Source organism: Arachis hypogaea, chromosome 12 (genome assembly GCF_003086295.3).
Source record: "Arachis hypogaea cultivar Tifrunner chromosome 12, arahy.Tifrunner.gnm2.J5K5, whole genome shotgun sequence".
NCBI lineage: Eukaryota > Viridiplantae > Streptophyta > Magnoliopsida > Fabales > Fabaceae > Arachis > Arachis hypogaea.
The window spans coordinates 39,934,854-39,955,456 of NC_092047.1; the positions used below are offsets into that span (position 1 = coordinate 39,934,854).

Sequence of the window (20,603 nt, forward strand, 5' to 3'; positions counted from 1 at the left end):
GTTTCTGGCACAATTTTTACAAATTGCTGACACAGTACATGATAAGGAAGTAGATCAGGATGTCTACAGATTATTAGTGTTTCCATTTGCTGTAAAAGACCAAGCCAAGAGGTGGTTAAATAACCAACCTAAGGCTAGCATAAGGACATGGAAACAGCTGACAGAAAAATTCCTGAATCAATACTTTCCTCCAAAACGGATGACACAGCTAAGGCTGGACATCCAAGGCTTTAAACAAGGAGATAATGAATCTCTTTATGATGCCTGGGAGAGATACAGAGAGATGCTACGAAAATGCCCCTCTGAAATGTTTTCAGAATGGGTTCAGTTAGACATCTTCTATTATGGGCTTACAGAAAGAGCTCAGATCTCTTTAGATTTGCCAACTAGTGGATCTATCCACATGAGAAAGACAATTGAAGAAGCTCAAGAGCTCATTGATACAGTTGCCAGAAATCAGCACCTGTACCTAAGCAGTGACTCTTCCATGAAAGAAGAGGCTAAAACAGTAACTGCTGAACTCAGTCCTGCAGAGCAAGATGCTGAATTCAATCAGCAATTGGATTTTCTAACAAAGCAGTTAGCTGAATTCAAGGATAAACTACAAGAAACAAGGATGGCTAATATAAACATGGAAGTACAATTAAAGCAAACAAAGCAGCAGCTGTCAAAACAAATAACAGAAGAATGTCAAGCAGTTCAATTAAGAAGTGGGAAAGCACTAAATACCCCACTTCAAGGCAGCAAGAAACTAAGAAATGAGCAAACCACCCAAAATCCATCTGAGGACAGTAAGAGCCCAGGGAAAAATAATTCTGGTGCTAAAACGCCAGAAATTGGGTGGAAGGCTGGCGCTGAACGCCCAGACCATGCTCAGAACTGGCGTTCAATGCCAGAAATAAGCAAGGATCTGGCGTTGAACGCCCAAAAGAAGCACAGTTCTGGCGTTCAAACGCCAGGAACAGATGAGGAGCTGGCGTCTAACGTCACTCCAGCTTCTAACTCTGGCACTCAATTGTCAGTGAGGGATCAGACACACACAAGTGCTAATAACAACCCATCTAAAAAGGCTTCTTCAACCACTTCTGTAGGAAATAAACTTACAGCAACTAAGGTTGAGGAATATAAAGCCAAGATACCTTATCCTCAAAAACTCCGCCAAGAGGAGCAGGATAAGCAATTTGCTCGCTTTGCAGACTATCTCAGGACTCTTGAAATAAAGATTCCATTTGCAGAGGCACTTGAGCAAATACCTTCTTATGCCAAGTTCATGAAAGAGATCTTGAGTCATAAGAAGGATTGGAGAGAAACTGAAAGAGTTCTCCTCACTGAAGAATGCAGTGCAGTCATTCTGAAAAGCTTTCCTGAAAAGCTTAAAGACCCTGGGAGTTTCCTGATACCATGCACATTAGAAGGTAATTGCACCAAGACAGCTTTATGTGATCTTGGGGCAAGCATCAACCTAATACCTGCATCCACTATCAGAAACCTTGGTTTAACTGAAGAAGTTAAACCAACCCGGATATGTCTCCAACTTGCTGATGGCTTCATTAAATACCCATCAGGCGTGATTGAAGACATGATTGTCAGAGTTGGGCCATTCGCCTTTCCCACTGACTTTGTAGTGCTGGAAATGGAGGAGCACAAGAGTGCTACTCACATTCTAGGAAGACCCTTCCTAGCAACTGGACGAACTCTCATTGATGTCCAACAGGGGGAAATAACCCTGAGAGTCAATGATGATGAGTTTAAGTTGAATGCTGTCAAAGCCATGCAGTATCCAGACACATCAAAAGACTGCATGAAAGTTGATCTTATTGACTCTTTGGTGGAAGAGATCAACATGGCTGTGAGTCTCGAATCAGAGTTGGAAGACATCTTTAAAGATGTTCAGCTTGATTTGGAGGATTCAGAGGAAATGAAAGAGCCTCTGAAATTTCCTCTGGAAGAGGAAAAGCCTCCTAAACTTGAGCTCAAACCATTACCACCATCCCTGAAATATGCATTTCTGGGAGAAGGTGACACTTTTCCAGTAATCATAAGCTCTACTTTAAATCCACAGGAAGAGGAAGCACTTATTCAAGTGCTAAGAACACACAAGACAGCTCTTGGGTGGTCCATAGGTGACCTTAAGGGCATAAGCCCAGCTAGATGCATGCACAAAATCTTATTGGAGGATAATGCTAAACCAGTGGTTCAACCACAGAGACGGCTAAATCCAACCATGAAAGAAGTGGTCCAGAAAGAGGTCACCAAATTACTAGAGGCTGGGATTATTTATCCTATTTCTGATAGCCCCTGGGTGAGCCCTGTCCAAGTTGTCCCCAAAAAGGGAGGCATGACAGTGATTCATAATGAAAAGAATGAACTGGTTCCTACAAGAACAGTTACAGGGTGGCGCATGTGTATTGACTACAGAAGGCTCAATACAGCCACCAGAAAGGATCATTTTCCTTTACCATTCATAGACCAGATGCTAGAAAGATTGGCAGGTCATGATTATTACTACTTTTTGGATGGCTACTCAGGCTATAACCAGATTGCAGTAGATCCCCAGAATCAAGAGAAAACAGCATTCACATGTCCATCTGGAGTGTTTGCTTCTAGAAGGATGCCATTTGGGCTGTGTAATGCACCTGCAACCTTCCAGAGATGCATGCTCTCTATTTTCTCTAATATGGTGGAAAAATTTCTAGAAGTATTCATGGATGACTTCTCAGTATATGGAGACTCATTCAGCTCCTGTCTTGATCACCTGAAACTAGTTCTGAAAAGATGCCAAGAGACCAACCTGGTTTTAAACTGGGAAAAATGTCACTTTATGGTGACTGAAGGGATTATCCTTGGGCATAAAATTTTAAACAAGGGAATAGAGGTGGATCAAGCAAAAATAGAGGTAATTGAAAAATTACCACCACCTGCCAATGTTAAGGCAATCAGAAGCTTTCTGGGGCATGCAGGATTCTATAGGAGGTTTATAAAGGATTTTTCAAAAATCGCAAAACCTCTGAGCAATCTGCTAGCTGCTGACACGCCATTTGTGTTTGACACAGGGTGTCTGCAGACGTTTGAAACGCTGAAAGCCAAGCTGGTCACAGCACCAGTTATTTCTGCACCAGACTGGACATTACCATTTGAGCTAATGTGTGATACCAGTGATCACGCCATTGGTGCAGTACTGGGGCAGAGGCATGACAAGCTTCTGCATGTCATTTATTATGCTAGCCGTGTTTTGAATGATGCCTAGAAAAACTACACAACAACAGAAAAAGAATTGCTTGCAGTGGTTTATGCCATTGACAAGTTTAGATCATACTTAGTAGGATCAAAAGTGATTGTGTACACAGATCATGCTGCTCTTAAATATCTACTCACGAAGCAGGATTCAAAACCCAGACTCATAAGATGGGTGTTGCTTCTGCAAGAGTTTGATATAGAAATAAGAGACATAAAAGGGACAGAGAACCAAGTGGCTGACCATTTGTCCCGGATAGAGCCTATAGAAGGGACGTCATTCCCCTCTCTTGAAATCTCTGAGACCTTTCCTGATAAGCATTTGTTTGCCATTCAGGAAACACCATGGTTTGCAGACATCGCAAACTACAAAGCTGCAAGGTTCATTCCCAAGGAGTACAGCAGGCAACAAAAGAAAAAATTAATTACTGATGCAAAGTACTACTTGTGGGATGAACCCTATCTCTTTAAGAGATGTGCAGATGGCATAATCTGTAGGTGTGTGCCTAAAGAAGTACAAAGGATCTTATGGCATTGCCATGGGTCACAATATGGAGGTCATTTCGGAGGTGAGCGAACAGCCACCAAGGTCCTCCAATGTGGCTTCTACTGGCCTACACTCTACAGAGATTCCAGAGAGTTTGAACGTAACTGTGACAGTTGCCAGAGAGCTGGTAATTTGCCTCATAGTTACGCCATGCCTCAACAAGGAATCTTGGAGATTGAGTTGTTTGATGTATGGGGTATTGATTTCATGGGGGCCTTTCCCACCATCATACTCAAACACTTATATTCTGGTAGCAGTTGACTATGTATCAAAATGGGTTGAGGCCATTGCCACACCCACCAATGATACTAAAATAGTGCTAAAATTTCTCCAGAAACATATATTCAGCAGGTTTGGTATCCCCAGGGTACTGATCAGTGATGGGGGCACTCACTTCTGCAACAAATAGCTTTACTCTACTATGGTCCGGTATGGGATTCGCCACAAGGTGGCAACCCCATATCATCCACAGACAAATGGGCAAGCTGAAGTCTCTAACAGAGAACTAAAAAGAATCCTGGAACGGACTGTAAGCACCCGTAGAAAGGATTGGGCACGAAGCTTGGATGATGCTCTGTGGGCTTACAGAACAGCATTCAAGACTCCTATAGGGACCTCTCCATACCAACTTGTGTACGGTAAGGCATGCCACCTGCCCGTGGAACTGGAATATAAAGTCTACTAGGCAACCAGATTCCTAAACTTTGATGCCAAATTAGCTGGAGAAAAAAGATTGCTCCAGCTAAATGAGCTAGAGGAATTCAGATTCACTGCTTTCGAAAATGCCAAGCTTTATAAAGAGAAATAAAAAAAGTGGCATGACAAAAAGTTGTCATCTAGAATCTTTGAACCAGGACAGAAGGTTCTGTTGTTTAACTCCTGACTCAGGCTATTCCCCGGGAAACTGAAATCCCGGTGGAGGGGACCATATGTGATTACAAGTGTATCACCATATGGTTATGTGGAGCTTCAAGATATTGATTCTGATAAGAAGTTCATTGTTAATGGACAGAGAATCAAGCACTATCTTGAAGGCAATGTTGAGCAAGAGTGCTCAAGGCTGAAGCTAGATTAAAAGCTCAGCAAGGTCCAGCTAAAGACAATAAAGAAGCGCTTGCTGGGAGGCAACCCAGCCATGGGGCATCACTTCCTCTAAGAATTTTGCCCTATTCTTGATTTTATTTGTTTATATAAAGTTCACTGATACTAAGGTAAAGAGTCAATTGTATAAGTTCACAGGGTTACAGAAGGATTCTGCACACAAAACAGAGAAAAAGAGCTCATTGGCAAGAAAATGCCAGTGAAAGTCTGTTTTGGGCGTTCAACGCCCAAAAGAAGCATCTACTGGGCGTTGAATGCCAGTAAGGATAGCCATCTGGGCGTTAAACGCCAGAAAGAAGCATCTTCTGGGCGTTGAACGCCAGAAAGAAGCTTCTTCTGGGCGTTTAATGCCAGATTTACAGCGTCCTGGGCGTTCAGAAAAACGCCCAGTGACAAAGGAGTTCCTGGCGTTCAACGCCAGAAAGAAGCAGCAGCTGGGCGTTGAACGCCCAGGAGAAGCAGCATTTGGGCGTTGAACGCCCAAAACATGCAGCGTTTGGGCGTTCAAACGCCAGGATGGTGGGGAGGAGGTAAATTCATTTTTTTCTTCATGTTTTTCATTCTAACCTCAATTTTCATGTTTCAATTCATGATTTCTTGCATAAACATGTTAAGAACCCTGATTTCTAAAATCCCTAATTTCTAAAAACCCTTCTCTAAAAATATTAAATGTATCTTAATCCATAAGCACAAATCCTTTTTTTCAATCCAATTCAACTCTTTTTCAAAATTTTCAAAACAAATATATCTCTTTTCATTCAAAAATCTTTTCAACTAATCAATATCTTTTCAAATCTCCATATTATCTTTTTCAAAAATCCAATTTTAATTTTTTTCAAATATCTTTCATATATTTTCAATTTTAAATCATATCTTTTCTTATCATACTTATTTTTTAAAAATCATATCTTCTATCTTATCTTTCTCCCTATTTTTGAAAACCCCCCTCCCTTTTAAAAAACCCATTCAGCCTCCTTCCTCTCATCTACCATCCTACACTAGCTCTCCTTCTATCCCTCTCCTTTCTTTTCTTTTGCTTGAGGACAAGCAAACCTCTAAGTTTGGTGTGTTTATCCGTGATCACTGAACCATACCCACTAAGATCATGGCTCCTAAAGGAAAACAACCCACTCCAAGAGGCAAGAAAGAGAGTGTTCCAAAACCACTTTGGAATCAAGGGAAGTTCTTAACTAAAGAACATTCAGACCATTATTACAAAATAATGGGTCTAAGATCAGTGATCCCGGAAGTTAGATTCGATCTGAAAGAAGACGAATATCCGGAGATCCAGGAGCAAATCTGAATCAGGAACTGGGAGATCCAAGCCAATCCTGAAACAAAAGTGGGAAGGAATATGGTCCAGGAGTTCTATGCTAATATGTGGCATACAGACAGGCAAAGACTATCTGGATCTTCTATCTATGACTATCGGACCTTGGTTAGAGGAAAGATTGTTCATACCCACCCTGACAAGATCAGGGAGATCTTAAAGCTACCTCAGCTGAAAGATGATCCAGACTCATTTAATAGGAGAATGATGAGAACAGACAAGGGACTGGATAAGATTTTAGAGGATATATGTATCCCTAGAGCCAGGTGGACCACCAGCACAAAGGGTGTCCCAAATCAACTCAAAAGAGAAGATCTCAAACCAGTCGCCAGAGGATGGATGGACTTCATTGGGCATTCTCTGCTGCCCACTAGCAACCATTCTGAAGTCACTATTAGAAGAGCAGTGATGATCCATTGCATCATGATGGGAAAAGAAGTGGAAGTTCATCAACTGATTTCAACTGAATTCTACAAAATTGCAAACAAAAATTCCAAAGATGCCAGGTTGGCTTATCCAAGCTTGATTTCTATTCTCTGCAATGACGTTGGAGTAAGGATGGGAATAACTGAGTATATCTCAGTTGAGCGGCCAATCACCAAAGCATCAATGGAAAAACAACAATCACAGGATGACCCCATCAAGAAGAGAACACTGGAAATTCTCCCAGAAATCCCTCAATCTGAATACTGGGAGTATCTTGAAACATCTATTACCAAGATGCAAGAAGCTATGGAACAAATACAGAAAGAACAGAAGGAACAAAGTAGCATTCTTTGCTATTTACTTAAAGAACATGAGGAGCAAGGGCGTGATTTGAAGGAATTAAAGCGCCAGAAATTATCTCTTGAAGGACCAAGCACCCCGCAGATTAGAGGAACATCCACTTCCCAGAACAAAGGTTGTTAAATTCCAATCTTAGCCTTAACTCTGTGATAACTGTTTTTATTTTAGTTTTACCTTAGGAGTCATATAGTAGTAATTAGTATCTATATTTTTGATTTTATCCCCAATTAAGCTATAATTTAATTTTATCATCATCATCAAACATGAATAAAATAGAAGAATTTATTTAGAATAAGAGGCAATATTTTTTTCGAGTTTTTAATAAGATAAATTCTAATTGTTTATATGTGGTGGCAATGCTTTCTGTCTTCTGAATGAATGCTTGAACAGTGCATATGTCTTTTGAATTTGATGTTTAAGACTGTTAAATATGTTGGCTCTTGAAAGAATGATGAACATGAGACATGTTATTGATAATCTGAAAAATCATAAAAATGATTCTTGAAGCAAGAAAAAGCAGTGAATACAAAAGCTTGCAGAAAAAAAAATTTTAGCGAAAAAAAATATATAGAAAGAAAAAGAAAAAGCAAGCAGAAAAAGCCAAAAGCTCTTAAAACCAAGAGGCAAGAGCAAAAAGTCAGTAACCCTTAAAACCAAAAGGCAAGGGTAAATAAAAGGATCCCAAGGCTTTGAGCATCAGTGGATAGGAGGGCCTAAAGGAATAAAATCCTGGCCTAAGCGGCTAAACCAAGCTGTCCCTAACCATGTGCTTGTGGCGTGAAGGTGTCAAGTGAAAACTTGAGACTGAGCGGTTAAAGTCAAGGTCCAAAGCAAAAAGAAGAGTGTGCTTAAGAACCCTGGACACCTCTAATTGGGGACTTTAGCAAAGCTGAGTCACAATCTGAAAAGGTTCATCCAATTATGTGTATGTGGCATTTATGTATCCGGTGGTAATACTGGAAAACAAAGTGCTTAGGGCCACGGCCAAGACTCATAAAGCAGCTGTGCTCAAGAATCAACATACTGAACTAGGAGAATCAATATCACTATCTGAATTCTGAGTTCCTATAGATGCCAATCACTCTGAGCTTCAATGGATGAAGTGAGATGCCGAAACTGTTCAGAAGCAAAAAGCTACTAGTTCCGCTCATCTAATTAGAATCTGAGCTTCACTCAAAAACTCTGAGATATTATTGCTTCTTAAATTATTTGTATTCTATTTTATCTATCTAGTTGCTTGAGGACAAGCAACAGTTTAAGTTTGGTGTTGTGATGAGCGGATATTTTATACGCTTTTTGGGGTTAATTTCATATAGTTTCTAGTGTGTTTTAGTTAGATTTTAGTTTATTTTTAGTAGTTTCTAGGCAAAATTCATATTTCTGGATTTTACTATGAGTTTGTGTATTTTTCTGTGATTTCAGGTATTTTCTGGCTGAAATTGAGGGAGCTGAGCAAAAATCTGATTCAGGCTGAAAAAAGGACTGCTGATACTGTTGGATTCTGACCTCCCTGCACTCAAAATGGATTTTCTGGAGCTACAGAACTCCAAATGGCGCACTTCTAATTGCGTTGGAAAGTAGATATCCAGAGCTTTCCAGCAATATATAATAGTTCATACTTTGCGCAAGGATAGATGACGTAAATTGGCATTCAACGCCAGTTCTATGCTGCTGTCTGGCGTCCAGCGCCAGAAACAAGGTACAAAGTGGTGTTCAACGCCAGAAAAGGATCCAAAGCTGGCGTTGAATGCCCAAAACAGCTCTATGCACGTGATTAGCTTAAGTCTCAGCCCCAGCACACACCAAGTGGGCCCCAGAAGTGGATTTCTGCACCATCCATCATAGTTTACTCATTTACTGTAAACCTAGTTTACTAGTCTAGTATTTAAACAACTTTTAGAGACTTGTTTTGTACCTCATGACATTTTAGATCTGAACTTTGTACCTTTTGATGGCATGAGTCTCTAAACTCCATTGTTGGGGGTGAGGAGCTCTGCTGTGCCTCGATGAATTAATGCCAGTATTTCTGTTTTCTATTCAATCACGCTTGTTCCTATCTAAGATGTTCATTTGCGCCTTATTATGATGAATGTGATGATCCGTGACACTCATCACCATTCTCAACCTATGAACGTGTGCCTGACAACCACCTCCATTCTACATTAGATTGAATGAGTATCTCTTACATTTCTTAATCGAAATCTCCGTGGTATAAGCTAGAATCCATTGGCAGCATCCTTGAGAATCTGGAAAGTCTAAACCTTGTCTGTGGTATTCCTAGTAGGATTCTGGGATTGGATGACTGTGACGAGCTTCAAACTCGCGAGTGCTGGGCGTAGTGATAGACGCAAAAGGATAGCGAATCCTATTCCGGTATGATCGAGAACCTACAGATTATTAGCCGTGCGGTGACAGAGCATCTGGACCATTTTCACTGAAAGGAAGGATGGTAGCCATTGACAACGGTGATCCTCCAACACACAGCTTGCCATAGGAGGGACGTGCGTGCGTGAAGAAGAAGATAGGGAGAAAGCAGAGATTCAAAAGGCAAAGCATCTCCAAAACTCCAACATATTCTCATTTACTGCATAACAAGTAACCTTTAATTCATGCTCTCTTGTTCATTTGCAAGTCAATTGATAATCACTAATTAATATCCTGACTAAGAGTTGCAAGATAACCATAGCTTGCTTCAAACCAACAACCTCCGTGGGATCGACCCTTACTCACGTAAGGTATTACTTAGACGACCCAGTGCACTTGCTGGTTAGTGGTACGAGTTGTAAAATGTGTGATTTAAAATTCGTGCACCACTTACCATAAAGAGGCATTTGCTCAACAGCCTCTACAAAAGGAATGTTGATTTGAAGCCTTTTGAAGACCTCTAAAAATCTTGAAAATTACTTGTCTTTGGATGCCTTTTGAAGTCTCAGAGGATATAACATTTTTGACTTGTACTCAGATGCTGGAGACTTCACTAGATATTGCTCAAGATCAATTGGAAAGGGGTTATCCGAATGCCTTGGAGGGGTGTGCTCTACTCTGTCCTCAGTCTTCTGTGGAGCTTCTTTTTCAACCGGCTTGTCACTAACTTTTTCTTCTGAACCTGCTATCTTACCACTTCTCATATGTATGGCCTTGCACTCTTTCCTTGGGTTACCACTTAGTTCTCTGACCCTTTCCTGTCTCTAATCTTAATATCAAACTCCTAAAGAAGGAGCACCCACCTAATCAACCTTGGGTTAGCATCCTGTTTGGTTAGAAGGTACTTAAGAGCAGAATGGTCAGTAGAAACAATAATCTTAGAACCAATCAAATAGGACCTAAACTTATCAAAAGCATAAACTACACCTAATAACTCCTTTTCTGTAGTTGTGTAATTTCTTTGCACGTCATTTAGCACACGGCTAGCATTGTAAATGACGTGCAAAAGCTTGTCTTGTCTTTATCCCAAGACAGCTCCTATAGCATGATCACTGGCATCACATATCAATTCAAATGGTAAATCTCAGTTAGGAGGAACTATAATGGGAACAGAGACAAGCTTATCTTTCAGAGTCCCAAAAGCATGCAAACAATCATCATCAAAACAAAAAGGAATGTCCGCAACCAAGAGGTTGCTCAAAGGCTTATCAATCTTAGAAAATTTTTTTATAAATCTTCTATAAAAGTCTTCATGTCCTAAGAAACTCTGGATTGCCTTTGCATTAGTGGGTGGTGGTAATTTTTCAATTACCTCCACCTTAGCTTTATCAACCTCTATTTCTTTACTTGAAATTCGGTGCCCAAGAACAATACCTTCAGTTACCATAAAATGACATTTTTTCCAATTCAAAACAAGGTTTGTTTCTTGGCACCGTTTCAAGACCAAGGAAAGGTGTCTCAGGCAAGAATCAAAAGAATTACCAAATAGAGAAAAATCATCCATAAATACCTCAATAAACTTTTCAACCATGTCAGAAAATATGGAAAGCATGCACCTCTAAAAAGTTGTTGGGGCATTACACAGTCCAAACGGCATCCTCCAGTAAGCAAATACACCAAAGGGGCATGTGAATGCCGTCTTTTCTTGGTCATGAGGGTCCACTGCAATCTGGTTATAGCCAGAATAACCATCCAGAAAATAATAAAATGCATGTCCAGCTAACCTCTCAAGTATCTGATCAATGAAAGGCAAGGGAAAGTAATATTTCCTTGTTGCAGTGTTGAGCCCCAAAGAGATTCAAAACTTTTAATAAGAATTCCAGGAATCATGCAATGTTAGTCTAAAGCTTCAGTCTAAAAAGATTAGACATGGCTAGCCAAGCTTCAGCAGGACATTACATTCAGCAGCTAAATTGATGAGAATCAATCAGCTTTTGTGATGATAAGAACATCACCTTGAAACTCTAGAATTTATTCTTAAAAATTCTGAAAAATAAAAAGAAAAGTACCTAATCTAAGCAAAAAGATAAACCGTCAGTTGTCCAAACTCGAATAATCCCCGGCAACAGCGCCAAAAACTTGGTGCACGAAATTGTGATCATCAACAATGGCACCAAAGACTTGGAGCTCTCAAACGTGAATCACACTTTGTCACAATTCCTCACAACTAACCAGCAAGTGCACTGGGTCGTCCAAGTAATACCTTACGTGAGTAAGGGTCGATCCCACGGAGACTGTCGGCTTGAAGCAAGCTATGGTCATCTTGTAAATCTCAGTCAGGCAGATTCAAATGGTTATGGAGGATTGATAATTAAAGATAAATAAAACATAAAATAAAGATAGAGATAGAGATACTTATGTAATTCATTGGTAGGAATTTATGATAAGCGTATGAAGATGCTTTGTTCCTCCTGAACCTCTGCTTTCCTATTGCCTTCTTCCAATCATTCATACTCCTTTCCATGGCAAGCTTTATGTTGGGCATCACCGTTATCAATGGCTACTTCCAGTCCTCTCAGTGAAAATGTTTTACGCACGCTGTCACCGGACGGCTAATCATCTGTCGGTTCTCGATCATGTTGGAATAGGATCCATTGATCCTTTTGCGTCTGTCACACGCCCAACACTCGTGAGTTTGAAGCTCGTCACAGTCATCCCTTCCCAGATCCTACTCAGAATACCACAGACAAGGTTTAGACGTTCTGGATCTCAGGAATGGCCGCCAATAATTCTAGCCTATACCACGAATGTTCTAATCTTAGATTAGAAACCCAAGAGATACACATTCAAGCTTGTTTGCATGTAGAACGGAAATGGTTGTCAGGCACGCGTTCATAGATGAGAATGGTGATGAGTGTCACATAATCATCACATTCATCATGTTCTTGGGTGCGAATGAATGTCTTGGAGAAGAAATAGACTTGAGTTGAATAGAAAAACAACAGTACTTTGCATTAATTCATGAAGAACAGCAGAGCTCCACACCTTAATCTATGGTGTGTAGAAACTCCACCGTTGAAAATACATAAGAACAAGGTCTAGGCATGGCCATGTGGCTAGCCTCCAAAAGCGTCTAAGATAGCATAAGACTTATCAAAGATGAAAATACAATAGTAAAAGGTCCTATTTATAGAGAACTAGTAGCCTAGGGTTTACAGAAATAAGTAATTAATGCAGAAATCTTCTTCCGGGCCCACTTGGTGTGTGCTTGGGCTGAGCATTAAAACTTCCATGTGTAGAGACTTTTCTTGGAGTTAAACGCCAGCTTTTGTGCCAGTTTGGGCGTTTAACTCCAGCTTTTGTGCCAGTTCTGGCATTTTGACGCTAGAATTCTTAAGCTGACTTGGAACGCCGGTTTGGGCCATCAAAGCTTAGGCAAAGTATAGACTATTATATATTGCTGGAAAGCCCAGGATGTCTACTTTCCAAACCAATTGAGAGCGCACCAATTGGGCTTCTGTAGCTCCAAAAAATCCACTTCGAGTGAAGGGAGGTCAGAATCCAACAGCATCTGCAGTCCTTTTTCAGCCTCTGAATCAGATTTTGCTCAGGTCCCTCAATTTCAGCCAGAAAATACCTGAAATCACAGAAAAACACACAAACTCATAGTAAAGTCCAGAAATGTGATTTTTATTTAAAAACTAATAAAAACATAATAAAAACTAACTAAAATATACTAAAAACATACTAAAAACAAAGCCAAAAAGCGTATAAATTATCCGCTCATCACAACACCAAACTTAAATTATTGCTTGTCCCCAAGCAACTAAAAATCAAATAGGATAAAAAGAAGAGAATATACAATGAATTCCAAAAACATCTATGAAGATCAGTATTAATTAGATGAGCGGGGCTTTTAGCTTTTTGCTTCTGAACAGTTTTGGCATCTCACTTTATCCTTTGAAGTTCAGAATGATTGGCTTCTGTAGGAACTCAGAATCCAGATAGTGTCATTGATTCTCCTAGTTAAGTATGTTGATTCTTGAACACAGCTACTTTATGAGTCTTGGCCGTGACCCAAAGCATTTTGTTTTCCAGTATTACCACCGGATACATAAATGCCATAGACACATAACTGGGTGAACCTTTTCAGATTGTGACTCAGCTTTGCTAGAGTCCCCAATTAGAGGTGTCCAGAGCTCTTAAGCACACTCTTTTTGCTTTGGACCACGACTTTAACCGCTCAGTCTCAAGTTTTCACTTGACACCTTCACGCCACAAGCACATGGTTAGGGACAGCTTGGTTTAGCCGCTTAGGCCAGGATTTTATTCCTGTGGGCCCTCCTATCCACTGATGCTCAAAGCGTTGGATCCTTTTTATTTTACCCTTGCCTTTTGGTTTAAAGGGTTACTGGCTTTTTCTGCTTGCTTTTCTTTCTTTTTCTCTTTTTTTTCTGCAAGCTTTTCACTGCTTTTTCTTGCTTCAAGAATCAATTTTATGATTTTTCAGATTATCAAATAAAATTTTTTCCTTTTCCATCATTCTTTCAAGAGCCAACAATTTTAACATTCATGAACAACAAATTCAAAAATATGCACTGTTCAAGCATTCATTCAGAAAGACAAAAGTATTGCCACCACATCAAAATAATTAATCTGTTATAAAATTCGAAATTCATGCACTTCTTTTTCTTTTTCAATTAAAAACATTTTTCATTTAAGAAAGGTGATGGATTCATTTTCATTGCTTTAAGGCATAGACACTTAGACACTAGTGATCATGTAATAAAGATACAAACATAAATAAACATAAAGCATAAAATTTGAAAAACAGAAAATAAAGAACAAGGAGATTAAAGAACGGGTCCACCTTAGTGATGGCGGCTTGTTCTTCCTCTTGAAGATCTAATGGAGTGCTTGAGCTCCTCAATGTCTCTTCCTTGCCATTGTTGCTCCTCTCTCATGACTCTTTGGTCTTCTCTAATTTCATGAAGGAGGATAGAATGTTCTTGGTGCTCCACCCTTAGTTGTCCCATGTTGGAACTTAATTCTCCTAGGGAGGTGTTGATTTGCTCCCAATAGTTTTGTGGAGGAAAATGCATCCCTTGAGGCATCTCATGGATTTCATGGTGAGAAATTTTCTCATGTCTATGAGTGGAATCTCTTGTTTGCTCCATCCTTTTCTTAGTGTTGGGCTTATCCTCATCAATGAGGGTGTCTTCCTCTATGTCAATTCTAGCTGAATTGTAGAGGTGACAAATGAGATGAGGGAAGGCTAACCTTGCCAAAGTAGAGGACTTGTCCGCCACCAGGATTTTTGAGAAAGAGGTATTGAGGTGATTGGTGAATGGGTGAAGAAGAGAGAGAGATGTGGGGTAGGTAGGGATCCTGTGGGGTCCACAGATCCTGAGGTGTCAAGGATATCTCATTCCTGCACCAAGTGGCATACAAAAATGCCCCTTTCTGCCAATCCTGGCGTTAAACGCCAGCCTGGTGCCCATTTCTGGCATTAAACACCCAGAATGGTGCCAGACTAGGCGTTTAACGCCCATTCTGCTACCCTTACTGGCGTTTAAACGCCAGTAGGTTTCTCCTCCAGGGTGTTCTGTTTTTAATACTATTTTTCCTTCTGTTTTTGCTTTTTCAATTGTTTTTTGTGACTTCACATGATCATCAACCTACAGAAAATATAAAATAACAAAAGAAAATAGAAATTTAACATAGATAATTAAAGATTGGATTGCCTCCCAACAAGTGCTTTTTTAATGTCAATAGCTTGACAGTGGGCTCTCATGGAGCCTCACAGATGTTTAGAGCAATGTTGGAACCTCCCAACACCAAACTTTAGAGTTTGAATGTGGGGGTTCAACACCAAACTTAAAGTTTGGTTGTGGCCTCCCAACACCAAACTTAGAGTTTGACTGTGGGGGCTCTGTTTGTCTCTGTATTGAGAGAAGCTCTTCATGCTTCCTCTCCATGGTTACAGAGGGATATCCTTGAGTTTTAAACACAAGGGAGTCTTTATTCACTTGAATGATCAATTCTCCTCTATCAACATCAATTACAGCTTTTGCTGTGGCTAGGAAGGGTCTGCCAAGGATGATGAATTCATCCATACACTTCCCAGTCTCTAGGATTATGAAATTAGCAGGGATGTAGTGGCCTTTAACTTTTACCAAGACATCCTCTACAAGTCCATAAGCCTGTCTCTTTGAATTATCTGCCATCTCCAGTGAGATTCTTGCAGCTTGTACATCAATGATCCCTAGCTTCTCCATTACAGAAAGAGGCATGAGGTTTATGCTTGACCCTAGGTCACACAGAGCCTTCTCAAAGGTCATGGTGCCTATGGTACAAGGTATTGAGAACTTTCCAGGATCTTGTCTCTTCAGAGGTAATTTCTGCCTAGTCAAGTCATCCAGTTCTTTAGTGAGCAATGGAGGTTCATTCTCCCAAGTCTCATTACCAAATAACTTGGCGTTTAGCTTCATGATTGCTCCAAGGTACTTAACAACTTGCTCTTCAGTAACATCTTCATCCTCTTCAGAGGAAGAATACTCATCAGAGCTCATGAATGACAGGAGTAAATTCAATGGAATCTCTATGGTCTCTGTGTGAGCCTCAGATTCCCATGGTTTCTCATCAGGGAATTCCATGGAGGCTAGTGAACGTCTATTGAGGTCTTCCTCAGTGGCGATCACTGCCTCTTCCTCCTCTCCAGGTTCGGCCATGTGAGACGTGTTTATGGCCTTGCACTCTCTCTTTGGATTCTCTTCTGTATTGCTTGGGAAAATACTAGGAGGGAGTTCAGTAATCTTCTTACTCAGCTGACCCACTTGTGCCTCCAAATTTCTAATGGAGGACCTTGTTTCAGTCATGAAACTTTGAGTGGTTTTAATTAGATCAGAGTCTTTAGTTGCTAAGTCAGAGTGGCTCTGCATAGAATCCTCTGTCTGTTGCTGAGAAGATGATGGAAAAGGCTTGCTATTGCTAAACCTGTTTCTTCCACCATTACTGTTGTTGAAACCTTGTTGAGGTCTCTGTTGATACTTCCATGAGAGATTTGGATGATTTCTCCATGAAGGATTATAGGTATTTCCATAGGGTTCTCTCATGTAATTCACCTCTTCCATTGCTGGGTTCTCAGGATCATAAGCTTCTTGTTTAGATGAAGCTTCTTTGGTACTGCCTGTTGCTGCTTGCATTCCAGACAGACTCTGAGAAATCATATTGACTTGTTGAGTCAATATTTTGTTCTGAGCTAGTATGGCATTCAGAGTATCAATTTCAAAAACTCCTTTTTTCTGATTTGTCCCATTATTCACAGGATTCCTTTCAGAGGTGTACATGAATTGGTTATTTGCAACCATTTCAATGAGTTCCTGAGCTTCTGCAGGTGTCTTCTTCAGATGAAGAGATCCTCCAGCAGAGCTGTCCAATGATATCTTGGACAGTTCAGACAGACCATCATAGAAGATACCTATGATGCTCCATTCTGAAAGCATGTCAGAAGGACACCATCTGATCAATTGCTTGTATCTTTCCCAAGCTTCATAGAGGGATTCACCTTCCTTCTGCCTGAAGGTTTGGACTTCCACTCTAAGCTTACTCAATTTTTGAGGTGGAAAGAACTTTGCCAAGAAGGCATTAACTAGCTTTTCCCAGGAGTTCAGGCTTTCTTTAGGTTGTGAGTCCAACCATGTCCTAGCTCTATCTTTTACAGCAAAAGGGAAGAGCATAAGTCTGTAGACCTCAGGATCAACCCTATTGGTCTTGATAGTGTCACAGATTTGCAAGAATTCAGCTAAGAACTGATGAGGATCTTCCAATGGAAGTCCATGAAACTTGCAATTCTGTTGCATTAGAAAAACTAATTGAGGCTTAAGCTCAAAGTTGTTTACTCCAATGGCAGGGATTGAGATGCTTCTCCCATAGAAGTCGGGAGTAGGTGCAGTAAAGTCACCAAGCACCTTCCTTGCATTGTTGGCATTGTTGTTGTTCTCGGTTGCCATGGCTTCTTCTTGTTTGAAAAGCTCTGTTAGGTCCTCTACAGAGAGTTGTACTTTAGCTTCTCTTAGCTTTCTCTTCAAGGTCCTTTTAGGTTCAGGATCAGCCTCAACAAGAATGCTTTTGTCCTTGCTCCTGCTCATATGAAAGAGAAGAGAGCAAGAAAGTATGGAATCCTCTATGTTACAGTATAGAGATTCCTTGAAGTGTCAGAGGCAAAGAAGAATAGAAGGAGAAGGTAGATAGAAGAGAATTCTAACTTATCAAGAAGGATAGAGTTCGAATTGCACCTTGAGGAGGAGTGTTAGTCCCTAAAATAGAAGGATGTGAGAAGAGGGGAAGAATTTTCGAAATTAAAGTAAAAGATTTTTAAAATAATAAAAAGAAATTTGAAAATTTGATTGAGATTTTCGAAAATTAAGATTGGAAAAGAAATTAAGTGATTTTGAAAAAGATTTTGAAATTAGAAATTAAAAAGATATGATTGAAAATTAATTTTAAAAAAGATGTGATTGAAAAGATATGATTGAGAAGATATGATTGAAAATCAAATTAAAAAAGAAAGTTTTAAAATTAAAGTTGATTACTTGACTAACAAGAAATTAAAAGATATGCTTCTAAAATTTAAAATTTGATCCTTTCTTAATAGGCAAGTAACAACTTGAAATTTTTGAAGTAAATCATTAATTGTAGCAAGGATTTTCGGACATAATAAAAAATAAAAAATGGAAAGAAATTGATTTTGAAGAGATATGATTGAAAAGATATGATTTGAAAAAGATTTGATTTTGAAAAATTATGAAGATTTGAAAAAAATTTGGATTAAAAACAAAATCTTCCCTCTAGTGTCCTCCTGGCGTTAAACGCGCACCCTGGCTGGCGTTTAAACGCCAGTTTTCCTTCTTCACTGGACGTTTTGAACGCCCAGCTTTTTCTGTTTAATTCCTCTGCTGAATGTTCTGAATCTTCAATTCTCTGTATTATTGACTTGAAAAGACACAATTTTGAACATATTTTTGAATTTTTAATGATGAGAAACAATAAAAAATGCAACTAAGATCAAATAAACAATGCATGCAAGACACCAAACTTAAAAATTGACACTAAGATACATAAAATATTTTTTATTTTTATGATTTTATAAATTTTTTTGTGATTTTTCGAAAATAATATGGAAAAGAGAATAAAGAGATTCAAAATTTTTAATAAGAATTCCAGGAATCATGCAATGTTAGTCTAAAGCTTCAGTCTAAAGAGATTAGACATGGCTAGCCAAGCTTCAGCAGGACATTACATTTAGCAGCTAAATTGATGAGAATCAATCAGCTTTTGTGATGATAAGAACATCACCTTGAAACTCTAGAATTCATTCTTAAAAATTCTGAAAAATAAAAAGAAAAGTACCTAATCTAAGCAACAAGATGAACCGTCAGTTGTCCAAACTCGAACAATCCCCGGCAATGGCGCCAAAAACTTGGTGCACGAAATTGTGATCATCAACAATGGCACCAAAGACTTGGAGCTCTCAAACGTGAATCACACTTTGTCACAATTCCGCACAACTAACCAGCAAGTGCACTGGGTCGTCCAAGTAATACCTTACGTGAGTAAGGGTCGATCCCACGGAGACTGTCGGCTTGAAGCAAGCTATGGTCATCTTGTAAATCTCAGTCAGGCAGATTTAAATGGTTATGAAGGATTGATAATTAAAGATAAATAAAACATAAAATAAAGATAGAGATAGAGATACTTATGTAATTCATTGGTAGGAATTTCAGATAAGCGTATGAAGATGCTTTGTTCCTCCTGAACCTCTGCTTTCCTATTGCCTTCTTCCAATCATTCATACTCCTTTCCATGGCAAGCTTTATGTTGGGCATCACCGTTGTCAATGGCTACTTTCCGTCCTCTCAGTGAAAATGTTCTACGCACGCTGTCACCGCACGGCTAATCATCTGTCGGTTCTCGATCATGTTGGAATAGGATCCATTGATCCTTTTGCGTCTGTCACACGCCCAACACTTGTGAGTTTGAAGCTCGTCACAGTCATTCCTTCTCAGATCCTACTCAGAATACCACAGACAAGGTTTAGATGTTCCAGATCTCAGGAATGGCCACCAATAATTCTAGCCTATACCACGAAGGTTCTAATCTTAGATTAGAAACCCAAGAGATACACATTCAAGCTTGTTTGAATGTAGAACGGAAGTGGTTGTCAGGCACACATTCATAGGTGAGAATGGTGATGAGTGTCACATAATCATCACATTCATCATGTTCTTGTGTGCGAATGAATATCTTAGAGAAGAAATAGGCTTGAGTTGAATAGAAAAACAATAGTACTTTACATTAATTCATGAGGAACAGCAGAGCTCCACACCTTAATCTACGGTGTGTAGAAACTCCACCGTTAAAAATACATAAGAACAAGAAGTCTAGGCATGGCCGTGAGGCCAGCCTCAAACATGAACAGGTCTATGAAAGTATGAAAATACAATAGCAAAAGGTCCTATTTATAGAAAACTAGTAGCCTAGGGTTACAGAAATAAGTAATTAATGCAGAAATCTTCTTCCGGGCCCATTTGGTGTGTGCTTGGGCTGAGCATTGAAGCTTCCATGTGTAGAGACTTTTCTTGGAGTTAAACGCCAGCTTTTGTGTAAGACCCAGAATCTTTGAAAAGTCTTATTATGATCAAGTCTCAAATCATATAGTTATTTATAGCCTTAATTTCAGAGATTACTTTCTTAAGGATAATTAAAGCAAGTTTTGATTTATTGAATTTGAAATAAATTGAGATTATTATCCAATTTTATAATTATTGGATTATTTTCTATATTTTGATTATAAAGTTGTTAATGGTGAAATAATAAGGATTTCTGTATGGTTTGGATTAAATAATTAATTTTTTAAATATTAATATTGCTACTTTGGAAAATAAAGGATTTAATTATATTATTCCTAGTTATTTGGTTGGGACATTTTATTGAAAATAATTTGTAAAAATTAATGGGCAAATAGTATTTTTCTATATACAATTAGTGTTGGATTTAATTTGGGTTTCAATTATTATATTATTCCCAATTTTATTTGAAATTACAAAAATGCCCCTAACCCTAATTTTCAAAATAATGAAACCCTAACCCAGTGACCCGATACCCGACCCGGTTCCCTCTTCACTCACACCCAGCAGCAGCAACGCACTCTTCCCCCCTTTCTCCTTTCACGCGCAGTAG

At 39.3% G+C, this 20,603-nt stretch overlaps 1 non-coding gene across 1 annotated transcript; it reads left to right on the forward strand.

Moving 5' to 3' along the window:
- The first annotated feature begins 16,861 nt into the window (after positions 1-16,861).
- On the forward strand, positions 16,862-16,969 carry LOC112731689 (small nucleolar RNA R71). The gene has a single exon (XR_003167457.1). It is a non-coding gene; the product is annotated as a small nucleolar RNA R71 (small nucleolar RNA).
- The last annotated feature ends 3,634 nt before the right edge of the window (positions 16,970-20,603 follow it).